At 37.5% G+C, this 17,811-nt stretch overlaps 1 protein-coding gene across 1 annotated transcript in view; it reads left to right on the top strand.

The window, feature by feature from the left end:
• Positions 1-17,811, top strand: part of SGK1 (serum/glucocorticoid regulated kinase 1) — a 111,101-nt gene that overhangs the window by 65,092 nt on the left and 28,198 nt on the right. The window lies entirely within an intron of this gene.

Here is a 17,811-nt window from a genome sequence, read left to right as displayed (position 1 = left end):
GCTAGTATCTCAAGGCCATCTTGTGATGCATGAAAGTTTTGAGGGTATTTTTTAAAAAAAAAAAGAAACTGACTGACTTTGGGAATCATATGAGAGAACTGATATTCTTTAGTCTCAATTAAAAATTTTTTTTACATCAGTCCATTTGACTTTTGTTCTTACTTCTTTGGTTTCAGGTCTGTTCTGGATTTCTGCCATGTGCCATGTGGGAAGTAGTTGCCAGAATTCTTTTTCTTTATATAACAGTTAGTGTAATTAATGCTGAAAGGAGACGCACCTCCCTCCTGAAGCTAATCGGCTTCTGAAAAGCAGTTTTCATACCGAATTCTTTTCATTTATGAAGGAGTTAAACCAGATTTTCAGGATCCTTCTTACATCTAAAGTCAACGATTCTGTAAGACCTTAGGGTCATTTTTCTAATTCTTAATTCAACCCATTTGTTACTCTCATGAGAAATAATCCAGGTGTGCTTAGGCAGGAAGTCAGTTATTTACTTTTCTATGCAAAAGGTAGGAGAATGGAAGAAAGATTATCTTTCCAGCTGGAAGGCAATCCTTTCCCAGAAATATATATAATCTCTTTAAAATTTTTTTTTTATTCCAGAACAATCATACTCTAAATAATTATTAAGTCACATAAACTGAGGGAGCCTTCATGTTGGGGGGTAAGGTTTCTATTCACACATTGACAGGTACAAAATTTTGTGAGTTATGTGAATTATCTATAGTGTGTGCTATGTGTGTGCTAAGTCAGTTGTGTCCAGCTTTTTGTGACCCTGTGGACTGCAGCCCACCAAGCTCCTCTGTCCATGGGATTCTCCAGGCAAGAATACTGGAGTGGGTTGTCATGCTTTCCTTCAGGGGATCTTCCCGACTCGGGGGATCAAACCCGTGTTTTCTGTGTCTCCTGCATTGGCAGGAGGGATCTTTACCACCAGGGCCACCTGGAAAGCCCTTTATCTACAGTATACTATTCTCAGCGGCAAGTTTATTCTATTTTAGATTCTCTGGGTTTGCAAACATGTTAACTTATTTGCTCCCTTCAGCCTACCTTTGCTTGAGAAAAGAGTGTATCTGGGGGCAAGCTGTTTCCGTAAATTCAGACCAGACAAGCAGACATAAATAAAGTAAAACCTTCCTAAGAAGTGAGTGTATGGATAACTGGAATTGAGTTTATTTTACAAAAATAAGGCCAATGTAAATGAATCTCACAAGTGGAATGTATTCACTCAACAATGATTTTATTTATAAATAATACCGCAGCATTAGAGATGCTTGCTGTGGGTGCTTTGTTGTTCAACTGCAATGATGTGGGAGGTGTAAGGAAAAAAAACAGCAGTAGTGGCTTCTACCTAAATCCCATTAGCATTTGGGAGTTAATATCCCCCTTATTTTTAAGAAGAAAACTGGAGCTCAAAAGGTAGCAGACCATTCCATTCTGCAAGTATAATTATCTCAAAAACCTTTAACAGTCACTAGTTACAATGTAGCTATTTCAGATATTTGAGTTGCTGGCAAGCTACTGCAGAATAGTCATTTCTTAATGATTTTTTAAAAATGACTTATCTAGGGCTATTGATAGAAACAGCTAACTCTGGGGATGAAGCATAGAAGCTATTATAGGAAGAGAAAATACTCAATAGTATGTAAAATATGTTGGAACTGAGTCATATGTAAATTTTTTTTTAACTTCTTTCACTCTTAAATTCTAGTTCCTGGAATTCTCTCTTCACAACTGACTCGAAATTTATTTTGGGACAAACCTGCCAGTACTACAACCCTTTCACTAAACATTAGAATTCACATAGAAAAGTCAGAGACTAATGGAATAATCAGCTAAGACTGACCAAGGAGCCTTTCATATATGTGGCCCTGTGTTACCATGGAGCATCTGGCCTCCAAGTCCAGGCTGACCTAAACTTTCTGTGGTTTTTTTTTTTTTTTAATTTTACATTTTAAAATTTTTGTTTATTTATTTAGTGGCCATGCACTGTGGCACGTGGGATCTTATTTCTTCCTCCTGCAGTGGAAGCACAGAGTCCTAACCACTTGGCTACCAGGGAAGTCCAACTCTTTTGAAATTAAGTTTCTTAATGGTGTGTTTGGAAAAATGAGTTGATTAGAAGTACTGAGCTCATAATTTAGGTGAAACACTGGATCTTTTACTTTATTTACAATAGTTATTGTTTTCTACTTCCTTCCTGTCAAAATCTTTCTAAGCCTTTTAATAGTGAATTTCATGATTTTTAAGTAATCCTTTTTCTTTTTTCTAAAAACAGTTGGAAGCTACATTTTCATCTTTATCTTGATTGCTTTCTTTCTTCTCTTTGGTTCACCGTGTTCAGCTAATTTGGTTTCAGAGTGTACAGTAACTGAAGAAGATTCTCTTCAGGGACTAGAATCTTCGTCCTAGAAGGGATGTGAGTATGTCCCTTCCCTTCAGAAAGAGCCAACCAAAGATACCACACAATAATTATTTTTATGGCTCTACAGAAGATTGCCCAACCTCAACCTGAGTCTCATTTTAACATAGAAATACTCTTACTCTGTTTTAGTTCAGTTCAGTTGCTCAGTCATGTCTGACTCTTTGCGACCCCATGACTGCAGCGCAACAGGCTTTCCTGTCCATCACCAACTCCCGGAGCTTGCTCAAGCTCATGTGCATCCAGTCAGTGATACTATCCAACCATCTCATCCTCTGTCATCCCCTTCTCCTCCTGCCTTCAATCTTTCAGCATCAGGGTCTTTTTCAGTGAGTCAGCTCTTCACATCAGGTAGCAAAAGCATTGGAACTTCAGCTTCAGCATCAGTCCTTCCATTGAATATTCAGGACTGATTTCCTTTAGGATGGACTGGTTGGATCTCCTTGCAGTCCAAGGGACTCTCAAGAGTCTTCTCCAACACCACAGTTCAAAAGCATCAATTCTTCAGTGCTCAGCTTTCTTTATATTCCAACTCTCACATCCATACATGACTACTGGAAAAACCGTAGCTTTGACTAGATGGACCTTTGTCTTCCCAATCAAGTAATCGAACCCAGATCTCCCACATTGCAGGCAGATTTTTTACCGTCTGAGCCACCAGGGAAGGCCTTACTCTGTTTAACCAAAGCCTTTTTACTTCAAACCCAGCCTGTTTTCTCTTGTTTCATGCATAATGCAGATAGCCCACCACCTCCTAATAAAAAAGCTCTCCATGCACCGAAAAAATGTGCTCAATTACCATCTGGACTTCTCTTCAAGAAAATGAAGAACAGTCCTGTTTACTTGAATCATCTTGCCATCTTTCTGGTTATCTTTTAAATAATTTCTAAGTTCTCCAATTAAATCTCCAAACATAGATTCCAAGAGTTCCTGCTTCCAGGATAATATTAAGATCATCTACGACTCCTTCACATCATACTCTCATTTTACACTTATTTACTTTTATATTGGTCTTTTTAAATGTCTTATTATAAAAAAAAAAACAAACATGATTTTTGAATCTAGATTCAGATCTGTTTTGAATGCAACTGATTCATTTCAAGTATGGGTGTCTATATAGAGTAGAGGTTTTAATGCAACATAACATACATAAAATTTCTCCAGGAAATATCTATAGAAATTATAACTTTATAATTATATCTTTATGGTTTCTCTATTTAATTTTTGTTCCTAATATTTCTCTCCATTTAATGTTGGATGAATTTTCCAGTTCTATGTTTTTCCAGCAAGTTTCTGGCCAAAAAAAAAAAAAAAAAACCCAGAAACTAGCTGCATAATACCAGTACAATAACTAGGCCAATTTAATTTGGCATCAGTGTGATTATGAACAAATTTAGAGCCTTTTGGAATGTTTTGAGCTATTTCTGCATGAATTATATTTGAATCTCAGGTTGATTGTTCCCTTTTTTATTTTTTTGAAATCAGGCTGAAAATGATTATAATAGATGCAAGTATACAATTTGTAATCCATTAATTTTGTTAATCCCTCTAAAGTTCCAGACCTTCGTAACTGGTAACCTTGGTGGACACTGGCATTATTCAGTGTGGGTCTCTGGGAAGTTCAGTAAAACGCTTCCCTGGCGTATGTACTTTCATTTACCTTGGAAGAGAATCAGGTCCATGGGGAAAGGTGGGCAATGGAAAAAATTATTTCCATGGGGAAAGTAGGCAATGGAAATAATGGAAATAAAGTCCTAGAGCTTAAAGGAAAATCTTCAGAGGGGAACTTTGACACCCCCCCCATCCCCTTTTTCTCCATGACATAAAATAAACCTGTCGTGAATTTATGCTAAAGGGCCTTTTCTTTGCACAGGCCCAGAGAAATTTGAGAACACCAAACTAGAAGAGAAAACTAGAGGTGGGGTCCACATAGACACATGTTTATCAACAACTCTGTGCTGAAAGAAGCATGAGATTATAGCGCAAAAGGCATACCACTTGTTCATTTATTGTCTTTATCAGGGCCTTTCTTGATCATTAGGACATTCATTCCTATACTATACTTCCTAGATATGGACAAAGTAGTTCTGTTTACATTAAGATAAGAAGACAGATAGATAGACATTTATAGACGTAGATGCTAGATAATTTTTAAATTATGAAGACAATATAATATTACTAAAAATCAAAGAAGAAATTAAAAAAAGCATCTATAATCCCACTACAGTAAAACAACAAATATTGCTTCATGCACTGACCTGTCTATCCTTTATACACAATTGAAATACAATGTTATATTGTGATTTCTTTTATTTAACATAATATAGGTAACATTTCTCCACATCATCAGAAACATTTCAGAGGCACCATGTGAACTGTGGCTCTGTCTTTCTTTACTCAGCCATTTCGTTAAAAGTTAGGTTGCTTCCACTGTTCTGTAATTGTGAACAATATTAAGACAGCTTTGTGCATATAATCATATGAATTCTTTATTTAGGACAAATTACTAAAATGAAGCAAATAAAAGTATCGAGGATCTTAAAATTCTTAAATAAGTTATAATAGCTTTCAGCAAGTGTTATGAAAATTAAAATAAAATGAACAGCCTATGAGAATACTAGTCTTCTTAAACCCTTGCCAGCATTAAATATTGCCATTAGAAATTAATCTAAATATTATTATGAAAACAACTATCTTTTGAAACATGAATATTCTAACCAAATACCATCATTGCTAACCTTGTCTTCTTACATGGGGAAGACTCAAATAAGTTTTATTGAAAATATTTGAACAGGCATTTTCCACTAAGCTTTCCAATGAATAGCTTGAATTATTTGAGGAGTGTGGTGATAAACCAGTGCGTGGTCTTCAATCATAACCTACCTGAGTAATCCTTGAGGCAGATTTTCCATAACTTCAAAAGCTAAAGTCTCAAAGAGACTTTATCATCTCAAGGAGAGTTACATAAACCAATGTGTTCTGAATGACTTTGTTCCAGCCTTTCTCAGCAGTTTTAATGCAAGGTCAGATTCTGCTAATTATCACATCATACTCTTATGCCCTGAACTAAATGCCTTTTTGTGTACAGACTTCTTATTCTTAGTGGCTTAAACTGGGAAACAAAGTACTGGTGAAAGAAGTATTGAGTCTGGAAAGAATCGCAAAGGTTCTAAGCAAACCTTTTCCTTTTTATTTGATTTCCCCATTTCTGACCCTAACACCCCATTCTTGCTCTTTTCTACAGGGAGCAAAATTTAGAGATGTATGTGTAAGCATGCATGCACACACACATGCACTCACACACAGAGGACCTCATTGCAAATATTTGTGTCCCTGCGCCTGGGCCTTTCCTGGAAGACCCATGAGAAACAGTTTGTGGTGTAGGATTGGGGACAGATAGTCAGGAGTAATCCTTCCCCTTAATAATCAATTTAGTTAAGAAATGGATCACTTCCGTGAATATTCAGACAGACTATTCTATCGCTTTTAAAAAACTAAGCATATGTGACTAATATAAATGGTCATAGAGTAAATGTAAGAAAGTGGAGTGACTTCAGCAGATGTTGATGTAGCAGACTGTTCTAATTCATTTTTCTTTATGCACTTGACTGCTGCAGGTTTCCTCTTCCTTTTTTCTTAATATTTTAAAAATATTTAAAAAAATATATTTTTTGGCCACACCACACAGCATGTGGGACATTGGTTCCCCAAACAGGGATTGAACCCACACTCCCTGCAGTGGAAGCGTGGAATCTAAACCACTGTTCCACCAGGGAAACCCAGCTATAGGTTTACTCTTGTTAGGTTAAAATACTCAACAGAAAGCATAAGAGAGCGTTTGGGGACCAAGTCAAGGTAACTGACACCCACAGTGTACGTGAAGCCAAGCCTTGTCATAAATCTACCCCCCAGTCTCTCTCCTCTGTGACTCCAGTGATTTGTAGCAACCAACCACAGCAGGCCTAAGTCCTGAATTTTCCTTCTGTTTGTAAAGAGTGTTTGGAACTCGCCATGGGAAACCTTGGAATACACAGAAAATAAAGTAACATGAGCAATCACCTGTATCTATGTGCCTAGGACACAGTTCTGTTTTGAGCAAAACTGAGTAATAAGATATGTTTAAATGTAAAACCACAGTTTACCTTTCTTTTATATATGAAGTTATCAATTGATTGCCTACTAAGTTTGATGTTAGTATGCTGCTATGATATAGCACTGGAAACTTGTGACTAATTCAGAACACAGTCTTTTTTCTACAGCGCTTATGACCTAGTAAGATCTAAATTATAAGTAATAAGCAATGGAAAAACCCCGTTTTATTCAGGAAGTATACTTTTTGTGATTTGCTTTGCTTCCTCTCTCTCCCTTTTCATTTTTATTTCCTATAAATGGAGAATTATCCTTACTTAATTTTTTAGGACTACTTTGTGAACAGGTATCATCTTTTTTGTTGTTCAATCACTAAGTCCTGTCCGACTCTTCGTACCTCATGGACTGCAGCATGCCAGGCTCCTCTATCCTCCACTGTCTCCTGGAGTTTGCTCAAATTCATGTCTGTTGAGTCAGTGATGTTATCTAATCATCTAATCCCCTGCTGCCCCCTTCTCCTTTGGCCTTCGATCTTTCCCAGCATCAGGGTCTTTTCTAGTGAGTCAGCTTTTCGCATCAGATGGCCAAAGTATTGAAGCTTCAGCTTCAGCGTCAGTCCTTTCAATGACTATTCAATATTTATTTTTTTTTAGGGTAAAAAAAAGGTCATCTTTATCTCCCCACAACAAACTAATGATTAAAACCATAATATATTTTATATCACCTTTGAAGAGAGTGAGCACTGATGCTACTGAGAATGAATTTCATTTTTTCTTCTCTTTCAAACAGCTTTAAAAGGCAGATATAAAGCCCTAACATTCAAAAAAATAAATTTCAAATTTTCAAATAAGATTTTATTAATATATACTTGTGTGTAATAGTTATAAGTCATTTGACTTCAAGTACCTATATATATTTGGAGGCAGTATGGTATAACAATTAAAATGGGCTTGATGGCTGCATTTACCTTTTCCAAGGTACCTCAGTTTCCTCATCTGTAAAGTGAGGATAGTGATAATAATACCTTTCTCAGAAGGATGCTGTAAGCATAAAGCAAGTTAGCGTATGTGAAACACATAGAACACAATGTGTTTCCTTCTTTGGTTTAACTGTGGTCTTTTGTCCTGGAAAACTACAGCTTATTTATCTCCTTACAAGGTTTTCCAGAAATACCTGCCATTTTTCTGAACTGGATGGGTAATTCTCGCTTTGCTTCAGCCCTTAGGTAACTCCCAGACAAGTTCTAAGGGACGTACATTCAGCAACCAACATACCTTCTGAGACCAAGGACTAAGAATGTGGGTTGTAGGGGTGGGGGGTTCTGACTCTTCAAGATGGTCACTAAACTGGGATGGGGTGGAGTGCACGCAGCTAAAAATACTACAAAGCTTTCTTACAATTTTTAACTTACTCCCTCTCCCTTTTTTATTGTTTTTGGCTGTTTTATTGCATTTGATTGTAAACCTTTGACGGTTTTCCAGAGTTTTAACAAATTTAGTTGACAATGTTTGTTTACTGTTTGATGTTTCTGTCAGGGTCAGGAGCTTAGAGGTGCATGCTCTGCCATTTGGCTGATGACACCTTCCTAGATAAAATTTTGAAGGTTAGCTTGTCCATACTTTGTTCTTTCCTGCAAAAGAGACAAGAGTACCCAGAGGTTGTTCTAAGGCTAAACTGAATAATGAGGTAATTAATGTGTCTGGCCCATTGCAAACAGTCCATAATTTTTATTTTTTTTTTAGTAATTATTATACTGAAATAAACTGACTTGAAATGCTTGATATTCTAAGTTAGGGAAAATTTCAATACCAGATTGTAGTAACCTTTATTTCCCTTTTAAGACAGGTAAGGGTAGCACTATTGCTTCTTCAATAGTAGTCTCTTGCCTTTAAATATCTGGAATGTCTATTTGATCCTTGGCCAAACTCTGGATCCACAATTATATTTCATAAATATTACAGGATCTCTATAAGGAATGATAAAATATGAACTCAATTCATGTAAGGATTTCCTAGAGCCCACTGAAGAATACATAGAAAAGAAAATATAGACAGAAAGAAAAGGTAAAAGTAAAGCTGCATATGGAATACCTGCAAAGGGAAACAACTCATGCAGGATCTCCTTGGAATACTCACAGACTCACACTGTTATTCTGCTTACTTCCCAGAAGTGAGAGCTCAAATGATCTGGCTGGGATCACAACCTTGCATCTCTTGAAGTTGAAATTTAGTACTCAGTAAAACTATCCACTTCTCCACATGTTATATAGATGTTTTTTCATTCCCTGGACATTCTCCTACTTATTTCTCCATGGGCCTGATGACCTACCCACTGAATACCAAAGAGATGTGGGATAAAGAATCGTTGTCAAGATGTATGATTAACTTGGCTAAACGTTAACACAGTTTTGCAATGAAAACCTTCCATCTCTGCCATTCAAACCTTTGTAAAAAATGTATTTATGGTGGTTTTGCTTATGCAAAAACTGCATTTCATAATTGTCAGGTGTTGTTTTTAACATGTGTTTCATATCAGATACAAGAAAGGTCAAATGAGAGCTGAAAAAAAAAAAATGTTGGCTGGATCTGCTGTGAGTGAGTCTTCCAGCACATCTGGGAACCTCTGTAAAAAATTAACATTCTGGACTCATGGGAGGGCAAGATTATTAACTGTTTTTGCAGAAGCAGTGTATGTAAGCCAAGGCATATAAGAAATATTTTTAGACCTGTAGACCATTAAATACTGTACAGTTAGTCCATTGCATGAGAAAAACAGTGGGCACTTAAATGAAGATGTCTAGTTCCATTCACAGAGGAAAAAAAATTAAACTGTGCATTTGTTGGCAATTGCATTTGACAATTTAGATTCTATGTTTAAAGTGTTACTGGAAAATTGAATATCGGACTTTTTTATTAAAAGAAAATTAACATTAAGAGTTATAGCATAGAGCAAATTACAATCATATTGGCCTTGAATCTGACATAGCTTCTGTATAGAGAAGTAGAAATATTTCTCCTAGAACCTCACACAAAGTCTAGATCTTATTTTTTCTAGATCCTAGAAATATAAGATTAATAAATAAAAAGATTCTATTTTTTCTTCCCCTCCTGTCAAGTACCTTTTTGGAGGTAAGTTCAAGGAGAAAATTACTAAGAAATATATTGTCATTTGCAATGAGATATTCAAAACATTTGTTTTCCCCAGAAAACCTAGGTGTGGATGTTTGTTCATCGTTTAACTTCAGTATGCGAATCATTCTTTATCTTACCTTTAGAATGTACAATGACCTTGAAATAACCATATTTAGTTTCTCCCCTGTACCCAGTAGATAAATACGATTTAATCCAGGTTATTTCTGTTTGGTTGAAGTTGGTTTAAGCATGTTAGAGATCCCTGGGGAGCTTAAAATTATACTGACACTTTAGTCTCCTCTCTTCTTGCCTGTGGCCCGGACGCTGGTGTTTATTTTTTAAGTTCCTCCATGATTGAAAGCCACTGGAAAGCATGTGCTTAGATGGAGGAAAGAAATCTAATCGAGGACTAGACACGGATCAGTCATGGACAAATCCAAATGATTTATCAAATGGAGTCTGAATCCATACAGATAGTTTTGAAGATTACTTTTTCCCAGCCACATAGTGTGTTATTATCACAGACAATAATCTGAAAGACGAAAAGCCAATCATTAATAATTTTTCCAATAAATATATCAGTAATGGAGTATAGCCTACACAATTTTCTGCAGTTTTATGAAAAGAAAAAAAATGGTTTGGATGACAATGTCGAGAACTAAATATCAGCTCAGCCTGGGCTGGGGAACAGTTTCTTTCACTCCTAATTATTTATGGGAACATCAGCTACTCTGAGTTGACCCTACTCTTAATCATTTCAGTCCCCCTGTTGGGGGGATTTAACAATGACTTAGTTCAGCCCCTTATTAAACAGATGGGAAAATGGATTTCTGAAGAAGAAAAGTGACTTACAGAAAAAGATACAAAAGTTATTTATATTGTTTATAATATATCCACTGTGGTTAAGAGAAACTTCCTTGCATTTACTGTTTATTACTGCTTATCACTCTCTGTTGCAGTGCACAGGCTTTTCATTGAGGTGACTTCTCTTGTTATGGAGCACAGGCTCTAGGCTCCTGGGCCTCATTAGTTGTGACGGGTGGACTCTAGAATTCAGGCTCAGTGTGGCTTATGGTGGCTTATGGGCTTACCTGCTCCACCACATGTGGGATGTTTCTGGAGCAGGGATCGAACCCATGTCCCCTACGTTGGCAGGTGGATTCCTATTTACGGTACCACCAGGGAAGTCCTATTTATTTTAGATCAAAGTTGACAGAAATAATAACATATAGCTGTTTAGATCATGGGCTTTGGAGTCAGACAGACCTGGAATAAAGCATGGCAGCCCCACCCTTGACTGGGCATCTGACCCTGGACAAGTTACACAGAGCTCTCTTAAGCTCTGTCTCGTTATTGGAAAAACTGGCAAAGTTAAAATTAGGGTTAAATTTAGGGTTAGATTTAGCTTCTTCTAGGTTTCAATAATTGGTCAGTTATTGTCCACAATTATATAGTCAAATGTGTTAATAGGAATATCATGTTAGAGTGGCGTGTGGAAGAGAAAATCTTTTGATAGAAGAAATTTACTCTGTTAATTGAATTATCTATGCACAAATAATATTGGCAAAAGTAAAATACTTCTTTCTAGGCACTGTGATTGTTGAGCACTGAAGCTGGAGCTTTCTCTACTTCAATATCTGCATAACTTTAATCTCCTTCAGGTTTCTGCTTACACATCACCTCTGCAAAGCCTTTCCTGATACCCTGTTTAAAATGAAAACTTCTTTCCCCTTCCTGCTTTATATTTTTCCATGGTACTTAACACCATTTCATATGTAATTGTCTTCTTCATTTCTTAAAATGGTCTCTTGTAAGTTTCATGCGTCATAAAGGTTTGCTTGGCGCACAGTAGGTACTCAACAAACACGTGCTGAATGGTTGAGTTTTTAATCTCTAAGCAGTTAAAAATAAGGACCATAAATCTCACTCAAGCTATTCAAATGAAAAAGATAGTCATTATGCCAAAATAATGTGGTTTAACACGTATCTTTATTTCCCCTAGCGCTTTAACCCTTCTGAATTCTTACTGTTTTTGGTGTTTCCTGAATTCTTAGGAACTGAATTGAACTGAAATCAATGGCACAGTCAATAAACATGCATTGATTGTCTTTGCAGAGCTAGGCACAGTCTACAAACACAATGACCCCAAATAATTTTTACTTAAGAATTTAATTATATGCTTTGGTATAGAATTTATAAAGGTTTGACCTGGATTCCAGTCAAGCCAACGCTGTGTGCCTATTTTCCTTTGTGTTTTAACTCATAATTGCAGATGTGTTACTGTTGATTCTGGCAATATTATTAAAAAAAAATATGTAAGAAAATGGACTACCTTAAAGCATCCCAAATGATCATATATTGCTGTACTCCCTACCGATTTCATCTTATTTGTTACCTCCATCATGCTCATCTCAATCATCAGTGTTAGAAAATAAGTTCCATAAGGGCAGGGACATGTCCATTACCCATCTGAGCGTGTGGCTCCTATTATTGTACCTACTATACAATTGGTTGTCCACAAATATTTATTGAATGAAGTGGATAATTAAATTAATTTCAAAACTGAGGATAGGTCTAAGTCTTAAGAAACCTGTATCAGTTCTCCACTGAAATGTAACAGTGGAGACTTGGACTCCAGCCCTCGGTCCACCACTAACTTAAGCTATGCTGCTCCCTAGTCCTGTTTCCTCATCCATAAAGTAAAGAGGAAGGAGAGAAAAGATTCCTCCCAGCTCCCCAAATTGCTGATCCTCCAAACTCTTCTACTGTCATACAACACAGAAAATATCTAATTTAATAGAGTGAAGTTGAACCTGGATATCTTGACTTTATGAAACTGAAACACTTACTGGGCCAGGCAGGAAACACATAAGAAAAATGGGTTGGGTGGTAAATTGCCTTAGGCAGGTCACAAGGGCTAAACTGAAAAATGTAAAATCCCAATAGGAATACAAGTGAAATAAAGCCACCAGAGGAAGATCAGTGGTCTAGTTTCTTGGAACCACAGTCTCTTCAGGGGCCAAGAATAGTCTCTATGCTCCATGGTATGTATAGGGGTGTAATTAACATCGAGCAACTGGACGAGGATGAATCACTAGGCTATAAATGATAAGACTTGTGATCTCTAGGACTTCCCTGGTTGGTGGCCCACAGGTTGGGAATCCACCTGCCAAGGCAGGAAACAGGAGTTAGAACTGTGGTTCAGGAAGATCCCACATGCTACAGGCAACTAAGCCTGGATACCATAACTACTGACCCCATGCCCTACAGTCTGAATGCTACAGCTGCACAGAAGCCCGCATGCCCTAGAGCCCATTTTGCAACAAGAGAAGCAACTGCAATGAGAAGCTTGCACACCACAACTAGAGAGTAGCCCCCACTCTCAGCAATTAAGAGAAAACCTGAGCACAGCAATGAAGACCCAGTGAAGCCAAAAATAAATAATTTATTAAATTATTAAATAGAAAAAAGAAACTTGTGATCTCTGATGAGATTCCTCGACCAAGCTCTTGATCAGACTTCTGCAGTCCTTGTCCAAACTGTCATCTTTATGAGGGTGGAGGTTAGTAATACCACATCTGCTGTACTGTGGGATGTTTGCTGTAGTGAAATAGTGTGAGTGGATTCTAATCCTGCCCTGTGTGAGGTGGAGGATTGTAGCCCAGAGGTGGAAGCCAGAGAAACCTACCTGCCCTTGACTATGTAAGTTGAAACCTCACCACTAGGCACCCAAAGGGGTTGTAGTCTGAGCAAATTAGAGATAAAGCAGATGCTCCTAGGAGGACTGAAGACCCAGCACATACACAGGGGACCACAGGGGCTTGGCAAACCTGCCATGCATGCTAGCTTAAACACAGTGCAAAATGATCCCTTTAGCTTCCAGAAACTGTGGACAGCTGAGACCACATTTGACCATCCTCCTGTTCACCAAGTTCTGAAGTTCTGAAATGTTCTGGACTCCTCTATCTTCCCTCATGTTTAGCCTCTAAAGTCTTCCCAAATGATCCCAGTCCCCCTTCATAACCATCCCTTCCTTCCCATATTCACAGTCCGCATTCCCACCCTGCTGTCACCCACTACCCTCTGATGGTACAGCAGCCCCCTAATCTCCGCAGTTTGGGTCTTTTCTGACTCTGGCCTCTCACACAAACTGCCAAGGCTCTTGAATTTCCTCAGGGTGAAGGACTCATTGACATTCAAAGCCTTCCACTATCTGGCTTCTACCTAGTCTCCAGTCATTTCTCCCAGGAGCCTTCTACTTCCGTGAAATTGTTCAACCAACAGTTACTAAGACATACTTTGTTAAATCGTGCTTCCACACCTTTGTATGGTTCTGCCAATTTGTATACTTTCCTACTGCCTGCCCACCAATCCAAATATTGCCAGTAATTTTTTTTTTTTTTTGACCGTGCCACACTGCCCGCAGGATCTTAGTTCCCCAACCAGAGATCAAATATGTGCCCCCGTGCCCCCTGCAGTGGAAGCACACAGTCTTAACCATTGGATCGCCAGGGAAGTCCTGTCACTATTTTGAAAGCGTGTCAAATCTTCACCACTGAAGCCTTGTTTGACAGCTTTGCCAACACTGTTGCTTCCTCCTTTAAACTGACCAATTTTAATAACTATGCCACATGCTTCACGTTGGGTTTAGAGGTACTTGATATCAGGCTGCATATGATTTTGTGGTTGTCTATATGCTGTTCCCAAATCAGAACTCAAAATCCAAATGATCAAGTTTCCTTTGTGTCCTTATAAACATCAGGATTGCATCTGGGATTTAAATAAATGATTAATATGCTTTGGATGTAATAAACCCATCCAAGAGAAAAAGATCAAGGAAGGGTTTTCTTCCTCCCAGATTCACAGAACTGAATTCAAAATTAATGTTTGCAGGTTGGTTTTACATCCAGTGGTAGTGTCCAAGGGACATTTCTAAAGCCTTACAACAGCAATTTGAGAAGAAAAATTTCATTTCTCTGGATATAAAGTTTTCTTGCTTACTTTTTAACATCATGTAACCTAAGAGGGGAAAGAAGGAAAAAAACCAAAGAGCCTATTGTTGATTTATCACTGCTTCAGCCACTTATGGAAGGTCTTGTGAAGACTCAGCAGGACTGACATCTGATCTAGACTTTTCTCATTCTGTGAAGTGCCTAAAACTATGGGAATCAGTTTCAGAGCATAACTTACAAACAACTGCAGTTTATATAATTGTGAATTAATTTGCATAAACTTATGCTAAAAATATACTCCACGAACTCTATAGATACCTTGCTGTGGGTATTTTGGTGCTTGGGAATCATGAAAAATAGCATGTTCTTCTTACACGAAAAGCAAGAAGGCATTCTTGATAATTCTGAGTTTAACAGAAGCAACTTTAACAATGTAGAAGATTTTTCCAACAAAAAGTGATAAAGAATTATTCATAAGTAAATGAGATTTCGAAGAATGATGTCTGACACAAACACCACAATTAGCGCTGAATGCAGGAAGAATGCTCATACATGGCAATTTTCCCTAGTGGGTCCATAGTTATAAAATCAGTTAGAACTTTCCAGGTAAAGAAGTATCAAAGTGTGGATAAGTCACAGTGCATTCTTTTCTTTCACAGTACTTTCAATTTACAGGCTCTTGGGAAACATTTTAATTACTCACATTTGGAAATAATGCTTGTAGTCCTTCCCAAGTTGTTCCTCAAAACCAGTTCCTTGTTTCTGGGGCTATTATCTGGCCCTGGCCTAAGAGCTCCTAAGGAATTAGCTCACAGACCCGAGAGGATTTATTCTGGAGTAGAGTGATCTCAATAAAGAGACTTAAAACCATTTCATGTGGAACATTGGAAGGAAAGAGCATCAGCTAACCTGAGAAGGGAAGGCTAAGGTGAAATATATTATCTATTTTCCAATATTCTAGGTATTATACTATCAAAGAGAGAGTAGATCTCTTCTATGTAACTCACGAGTGAGCTAGAACCAGTGAGGAAAATTTCAAGTATTCAGATTTCAGTTCAACTTGTAAAGAATTTTCTAACAAAGGGAGAAATATTTCAGTGGAAGATGTAATTCCTTTGAAGGAATTTAGACTGGGGCTGTTTAGTGAAGTTTGAGGAGGGGTTTTGCTTTGCTGCTCAAAATGTTATCCATGGAATGCTGCTGATCTGCATATTCTTGTTTTCCCCCTTGAGATTTAAATTTTAATGATAATTTTCACCATGATTTGACTTCTGAAATTATGGTTCCTATCAATTAAAAATGTACTACATTACCAGAGACGTTACTTTGCCGACAAAGGTCCATCTAGTCAAAGTTACGGTTTTTCCAGTAGTCATGTATGGATGTGAGAGTTGAACCATAAAGAAGGCTGAGCGCTGAAGAAATGATGCTTTCAAACTGTGGTGTTGGAGAAGACTCTTGAGAATCCCTTGCACAGCAAGGAGATGAAACCAGTCCATCCTAAAGGAAATCAACTCTGAATATTCATTGGAAGGACTGATACTGAAGCTGCAACTCCAGTTCTTTGGCCACCTGACTCATTGGAAAAGACCTTGATGCTGGGAAGGACTGAAGGTGGGAGGAGAAGGGGACTATAGAAGATGAGATGCCTGGATAGCATCACCGACTCAATGGACATGAGCTTCAGCACACTCTGGGAGACAGTGAAGGACAGGGAAGCCTGGTGTGCTGCAGTTCACGGGGTCGCGAAGAGTCAGACACACAGAAGCCACTGAACGGCAACAACATTACCAAAAAATTCCATTAATAAAACGTAGACCACTTACGTACTTATGTATGAAATATTTTGTGTGTGTATCTGATACACTAACAGACACAGGATGATGATTTATTAGTAGATGTTTTTGTTGTGGGTGGGGGTAAGAACACAATATGAAGTCTACTCTCTTAAGAAATTTTTCTGTGAAATACAGTAATGTTAACTATAGTCAGAACGTTGTTAGGTAGATCTCTAAAATTTAATCTTCTTACATAACTGCAACTTTATACACATGTTATGGCAACTCCCTATTTCCCCTTCCCCCCGACCCTAGCAGCCAACATTCTACTTTCTGCTTTTACGTGTTTCACTACTAATGCCTCTAGTAAGTAGTAACATGCAGTACTTGTTCTGTGTCTGGCTTATTTCACACAGCATGGTGTCTCGAAGTTTCATTCATGTCATTGCATATGGCAGGATTTCCTTCTAAGTCAGAATACTATTTCACTGTACTCATATACTACATTTTCTTTATCCATTCATCTGTCCATAAGCACTTAGATTGTTTCTACCTCTTGGCTATTGTGAGTCGTGCTGCAGTGAATGTGGGGGATGCAAAGAACCCTTTGAGATCCTGATTTCTACACATGCCCTGATGGTAGTTCAGAACAAGAGAAAGAGTTTGTGCCAAGTTGTAAATGAACACACCGCTTCCTTTTTCAATAAAGACTTGCTATGGAAAGAAAATGTCAACAGAACTAAACAATATAGTTAGTGACAGTCCTGCTGCAATAGAAGGTGTATTTTGAGTATCTTGAGAGTTGCTTTGACTGTTGCTGGAATGGAAGAAATTTATTCTTTAAATAATAAATACTAGGGAATTTTCACAGTAATAAAAATATCACAGTGCTATATATACATATATATATGTAAATGTAACTTCCACTTTAATGCTAATATTTGTATTTCCCCAGTTGAAAATATGTTTGAAAGCTAAACATCACGATCATAAAATCACATGCACACACACAAAAACATTAAATAAAATGATCATTTTAGGTCTCTGGTGGTTATTGAAAAAGTCTATTAGTTGAATGTGCATTAGGCAGTCTCTAGTTTGAATAAATAATATATATTGCATATATGCATGTGCTACTATTTTAAAATACAGATTCTGTTATAGTGATAAAATATAAGAATTCATTTTAAAGTGCAACTGGATTAAAAGTAGCTCTTCCTTATTATGTGTTTTCCCAAGCATATATACTGAAAGTACCATCTCTGTTATGTAGAAGTCCAAAATGCTTTTTATGTGATATAAGAATATACACTACATAGATACGCTTGCTAATCATGGTGGGGAGGGACTTTTGCATCCAGGCATGCAGTTTGCATACCACAAAAGGCACAGGAAGAGGGAGAAAGTGGGAGAGGAACTCCAGTTCCCATTCACCTTGG

This window comes from Cervus elaphus, chromosome 26 (assembly GCF_910594005.1).
Source record: "Cervus elaphus chromosome 26, mCerEla1.1, whole genome shotgun sequence".
NCBI classification, from domain to species: Eukaryota; Metazoa; Chordata; class Mammalia; order Artiodactyla; family Cervidae; genus Cervus; species Cervus elaphus.
The sequence above is the reverse complement of the archived record's forward strand: the minus strand, read 5'-3'. Positions and strand labels throughout refer to the sequence as shown.